This window comes from Chanos chanos, chromosome 1 (genome assembly GCF_902362185.1).
Source record: "Chanos chanos chromosome 1, fChaCha1.1, whole genome shotgun sequence".
Taxonomy (NCBI): Eukaryota; Metazoa; Chordata; class Actinopteri; order Gonorynchiformes; family Chanidae; genus Chanos; species Chanos chanos.
Window position 1 is genome coordinate 35001900 of NC_044495.1, and position 6000 is coordinate 35007899.

Sequence of the window (6000 nt, forward strand, 5' to 3'; positions counted from 1 at the left end):
TAGGGTGATGGGTTCCCTATAATGAGAAAAACCTACAGTTCCACAGTAGTATTAGTGAATCCATTTCATGACAGTCTCTTCTTGTAAATTACTTTGAAAGATCCAGCTCATTACCCTTAATAGCTCTGGAGCGTGTCAAGTGTTAATGGGACTGCTGGAGAGTCAGCGAGTCTTTTTCATAATGATGACCTTGTGCGTCAGAGAAGCAGTGACTCAGGCTTGTTTGTGACAGAGAGGGTTCCACAGGATGTTCTATGTTCAGGGAAGCTTCTAGTCGGGGAGCTCAGGCCAGCACACAGACAGCAACATCACCTCTGGGTCATTCCCCATAACTCCCCCTCCCTACATTTCTTGGATTTGTGCCAGGAGAGTATACTAAATAAAGCCGTTAGCATGGGTCTTTATCTCTACTATATGGACTCTTTGCCAACCATGGTGACTCAGGGGCCTGAAAAGGTCTTCCTGACCTAACAGAGCCGTGAAATATGGTTTTGTCAAAACGTCTAACTTGTTTACTCGTAAGGTTAACCAATGACTTGATACTTGACCATTTAAATCAAGCAGAATTTAACAATAATTATGAAGGACTGAGGACTTGGTTTAGAGCTACTGCCAGAGCACAAAATGTCACTAAACACATTTATTGTTTTCGATTATATATTTAGTGGTTTTACACAGCAAGAAAAGATTTTTTCAGTGGATAGCCTAAGTTATAATTTTTCAAATGACAAACTGTTGTAACACATCCTGTTCTTTTACAATTATTTATTGTTGATTCTTTCGTGTAAATTGTTCAGTGACTGACCCAGTAAATATGTGACTATTATTTACTTCCGTACCCTTTTAGACCATTCTCTGTTCTCCAACTCATCCACCCATCCATGCTTCATTTCTCCGTCCTCTGTAAACAGTTGATTTCAAACCCTGCAAGTTAAAACTTTCTCCTCTCTTTTTTTTCACCCTCAGGTCTGTTAGAGGATGAACGTTTGGCAAGTGCTCACCAAGCTGAAGCCTTCACGCGGCAGATCCAACGTCTACAGGGTGCCAGATCTTATTTCTACGCATAAAACACCACATATAACGCATAAGATATTATAACTCCCAAATTGTTAAAGGTGCTTTACACACCTATATTCCTCTATTGTCTTAAGAATCTGAAAAGTGTGATGCATGCAGTGAATTTACAATAAAGATAAGAACAAGGTCAGACCAAATACTGGGTCAAACCCTATTTGCCAGTCAGAGATAACAGCTCTCTATCTCTCTCATTCCTGGGCACTGCTTCACATTTCATAAACCTGTAACATTGCAATAGCCTCAGAGAACTACTCATTGAAGTAACTGAGCATGACATGAAGGTCTCTGTGGTTAATTAGAAGGGGAGAGTAAGTTGGGACTGAAATCCAGACTATAAGAAAGTCAGCCTTCTAACTGAATCAGCGTAAGAGGCTGCACCCAACAACTGGGAACCTACAGTTATACACATGTGTCTATAAATCGAAATTTATCCCCTGAATGAAGCAACACCATCACAGTAGTCTAAAAGCACACCACCAGCCCATCAGTTAGACTTAAAACTAAGTTTACTTTAGTCAGTTTTGTAGTATGCCGTAACCAATGTAGGACAGGACTTGCCATAGATTTACTGTACAACTCTGGATTTATATGTCTGTCTAAACACTTAATATCTCAATGGTGGAATCTGTGAACCACTTGAATGGGTCTTTGTCACTGAGACAAAATGATCACTTAATGCAATTTCCATATAATGACTTAACTATCCTCTATCCCCAATACACCAGCCCAGCTACGTTCAGTGCAGGAGGAGATGGACAGCTTGGAGGAGGAGAAGGAGAGTGAACTAGCTGAAGCACAGGAGGAGCTCCGAGCAGTCCAAGAGGAGGTAGTACTACTGCAGCAGGCTGCAGAGGAGGCGGCAGCGGAACGGGAGAATGACATTGCCAGCTTACAGGAGGAGCTGTGCAGGGTGCGAGCCGAACTGGAGCGACTGGGCACCACAGCGCAAGAATACGAGCTGGAGATTACCACGCTGAGAGCCGAAATCGCCATGAAGAGTCAGCGCCGCGACCAACCAAGGAGAGAGGGTGAGAGCAGGGGCCATAGGGACAGAACTATATTAAGCTTGAGTTAACAACCTCACATGATAATGACACATTCAAAAAGTCTAGACCTGGTCTGGAGGTGGGGTGGTCCAAATATAAGTAGCTAGTCACTGAATAAAAACAATATAACATAATAACACTTTCAGAAGAGAGGGATACTCTGACATAAATAGAAGGTACACACGACTCCGGCTCCACTAAACAGAGCCAGCATTCTGAGCAGTCCATCCTTTTGACCCCTTAAAACTAGCAAAGCTAAAGGAGGGAATGTGTTCCATTACCCAGATCCTTGACTCCTTTCCCAAGAGCAGTCACATGAAACGACCCAGGACTAAGACGGGAACATTTTTGGTCGCTATTGAGTCACATCGTAATTGAGGAAGAGTACATTAAGCATCATGTGGCCATTAATTAACTTATGTATATCATTTAGTTTATGCTCTACCTAAAGAAACCATAGTCACAGCACTCTTTCTTAAGTCACTGTTTGTGCTTCCAATGTAGCAGTAAAACAAGAAATTCTCTTGACCGTTAGATTGAGAAAGAGAAAGTTTTACGTCGTCTCACAAGTGGTTTACCTTGGGTTGACAGACAACCATGGAAGTTCACTCCTGAAAAGAAGGGTAGATAATGCCCTGAAGTCATTATGAAAACCTGACCCAAGCAACAGTCAGCTTCACGTTTTCTAATCAGAGACGTAAATCTTAATAAGAAGCTAAAGTTTGCAGCATTACAAACATGTTTTCACTGCACAGTCTCTGTGGGTGGAGGAGAACACTGCTGAATACCGGTAGGGTGATGTCATTGCCCATGTTAGTGAGTGTATGAGGCAGCACCCTAACATAGACATGGTAATTTTAAGAACAAATCAGAGTGCTCCATTGTGGAAATGGACAGACCTTTCAGCCAATGAAATGAGTGAGGGCTCAAATGGTTTAGAGAGTGGTGTCTGTTGGATAAAAAAAAAAAACTGGAGGATGAACTGATTTAAAAGTAGTCATATTATATTTAAGTGATATCTAGGCATCTTCTTATTTATACTAAGGGTTTTGTATGTTTCAGTTTATATATGACACAACACACATTTCAGACACAGCTGTTAACATTAGTCACATAGGAATAGCTATAGACAAAAAATAGCAACATGAATATATCAGTCCAAAAACTGGCTATTTTCTAATTTAAAATGTTATCCATGAAAGCAAATCATCATAGAAAAACATTTGTCCTCAGAGATTCAAATACACATCCCATTATTTTTTTAAATCAAATAGACATTAATTAATTAAAGTTAGAGATTTGGCTCATGGTTATGGTTCATGTGACTTTTGCAAATAGATTCAGAGACACAGTTGGAGAAATATCCTGCTTATGTGTGAAACTAGATACATTAGCCCTCAGATACCATGGTATCGTTCATGTGTTGGCATCATTCACGACTTGACTCAGTTCAGAAATGGATTCAATTCTTTGATTATCTTTTCTTTTCTTTTTTCTTTTTTTTTTTTTACTTTGGTATGCCTTTACCACAGCTTTTATCTTTATAATCTATGAAATTATAATGCAGTTAGAATAAACACTGCATTCTACAATGGGTATTTGTGACCTGTCATGGTCTGGGATGTCTAGTTCTCCTCCAGCTGGTTTTTACAGACATGATTTTGAGGAGTATGCCAGCCAATGGCCTGCGGACTCTGACTGGCTGTGATCTTCGGGTAGGTGACGTGGGACTGTTGAGGGAAGAGTGTGACACTCTGAGGGAGGAATGCCAGACCCTGAAGAATGACAACAAGAGGCTGACGGAGAGACTGCACATGCTGCAGAGGATGGGGTAATGAGCTGTAGTTTCACCCATTTCTCTATTTGTCCCTGGTACACTACACCATCCTGGTGCTGGTTGAATAATTATACAGAGAAAGACTCGGCTGTTGCTTTACAAGGTTTACTGTAATCAATGCTTATTAGTCCCAGAGATTTGGCTGTGTTTATGACATTATCCAGATAGGGATTGAATTAAAGGGTTTTTTTTTTCTCCTTTGCTTGTGAAATGTCTCAGTGTTTTTGGTAATTATGTACCATAATGTGTGTATGAATTGACTGATGGTGGACAATAGTATGAAATACATACAAATCCTGTGCTACAGAAGCACCGTTTAGGTGCCTGAAATTCAGCAAGAACTGTTACCCACACATACTGAGCACTGTCAAGTTCAGCATATACTGGTGAAATTAAGATTCAGTAGTATAAAACTTCCATATGAAAATCCCCACTGACAATGTATGTAACACCACATCCTTATATAACACACTTTGCTCTCCTTTTGTTTTGTTCAGAAGCAGCTCAGGCAATGTATACCTGACTCTGAAAGAAGAGCAGAGTGAGACAGATGGAGAAGAGAAAAGCAGGAAGGATACAGAGGCTTCAGAGAGTTACATGACCATGAACCAGTCCTCTGGATCCAACTGCCGGCTAGTCGATGCCTGCATTCAAAAGAACATCTCTTTTGAGGGAAAGCCTGTTACCCCAACCAGCTGGACGGGAGGCTTTGCTGAAATCTTCTCCCTGAGAGATCAGCTGAAACAGGCTGAAGAGAGGGCCTCTCACATGGAGAAGGAGGTATGGAAAACACGGCTGGATGGCCTTGAAACATCTGTCTGTTTATACTCTTCAATCATGTGATCATTTGGGCCTTACTTGATTTGAAATGTGCATATTAAACCCCAATTCCCCTGCTTATCTTCTCTTGCTAATTAGAGCACATCAGGAAAGCTCAAACTGAGCTTCAAGAGTATGTCTGCTTAAAAGAACAGCAGTGGCAGAAAATATGCTTAAACTCCTCCCCAAAAACCCACTCTGAATTCAACAGCATCGGTCAGAAAACCAGCACTTTACGAATATAAGTCTTTATATAATAAAATGGCTACAGAGAACATAAACACTATAAAAGCCAGACCTATTATGCTCCTTACAAACGGGTACCTTTACTAAATGCATGGTAAGGAGTCTTTCTTGGTTTGAAAATGTAGTGAAAATATTTGTATGATTGGGCCATGCCACGACACTGTTATATATTTCCTTTACTGTGTATCCTTTTTTAATAAAATACAAAAATTTTAACATGACTAGATGTTTTGAAGTCATACCAAACAAACACCACATGAAAGCCTTATAAATACTGTATCATGGTTCATATCATCAAAGGTTAGTGGCCTAAACAACAAGGTCACAAGGAAAGGGAGGACGGAAGAATATTCACTAAAAAAAAAAGCATATTTTTCTGCCTGGCAAAACACTAACCTCAGTAACCTCAGCATCAACCTCAGTATCAACTCAGTTCTTAATGTTTTATGCATCTGGATGTTTGTTCCAATGTGAAAATCACTGTGGTTATGAGAAGAAAATCCCCCTTAACTGTAAAGTGAAGTCATTGTAATGCCTTGACCCCTTCTGTGAAGAAATTCTGCTTTAGGAGGGCGAGTCTGCTTTAAGAATGAGTCATCATATAGTTTTGGTCAGGAAACATGGCCTGTGAATGATAGCTTTTAGCTTTTGATTAGTTTGAAATGAAATCTTTTATCTGTATCACTTTTCAGTGTTGTATTTCTGTGTTTGTGTAGATATAATGCATAACAGGATGGAAAATTACACCTGTGAAAATCCTGTGTTAGTGACATTCAAACTAAAGCTGAAATATGTTAAATGCTTTTGTCCATGTGTGTTAATGGGATACGTGGGACCAGAGTGTTTGTAAGTAAACCCCGTTTCAGAGCGAGTAAAAGCTATAATCCATAAGCATTGAGTGTGTGCTCCAGACGTGTACAAGGTTTACTGGTGTAACTGAACGCTGCTCTGTATGACGTGTCTCCCATATGTGAC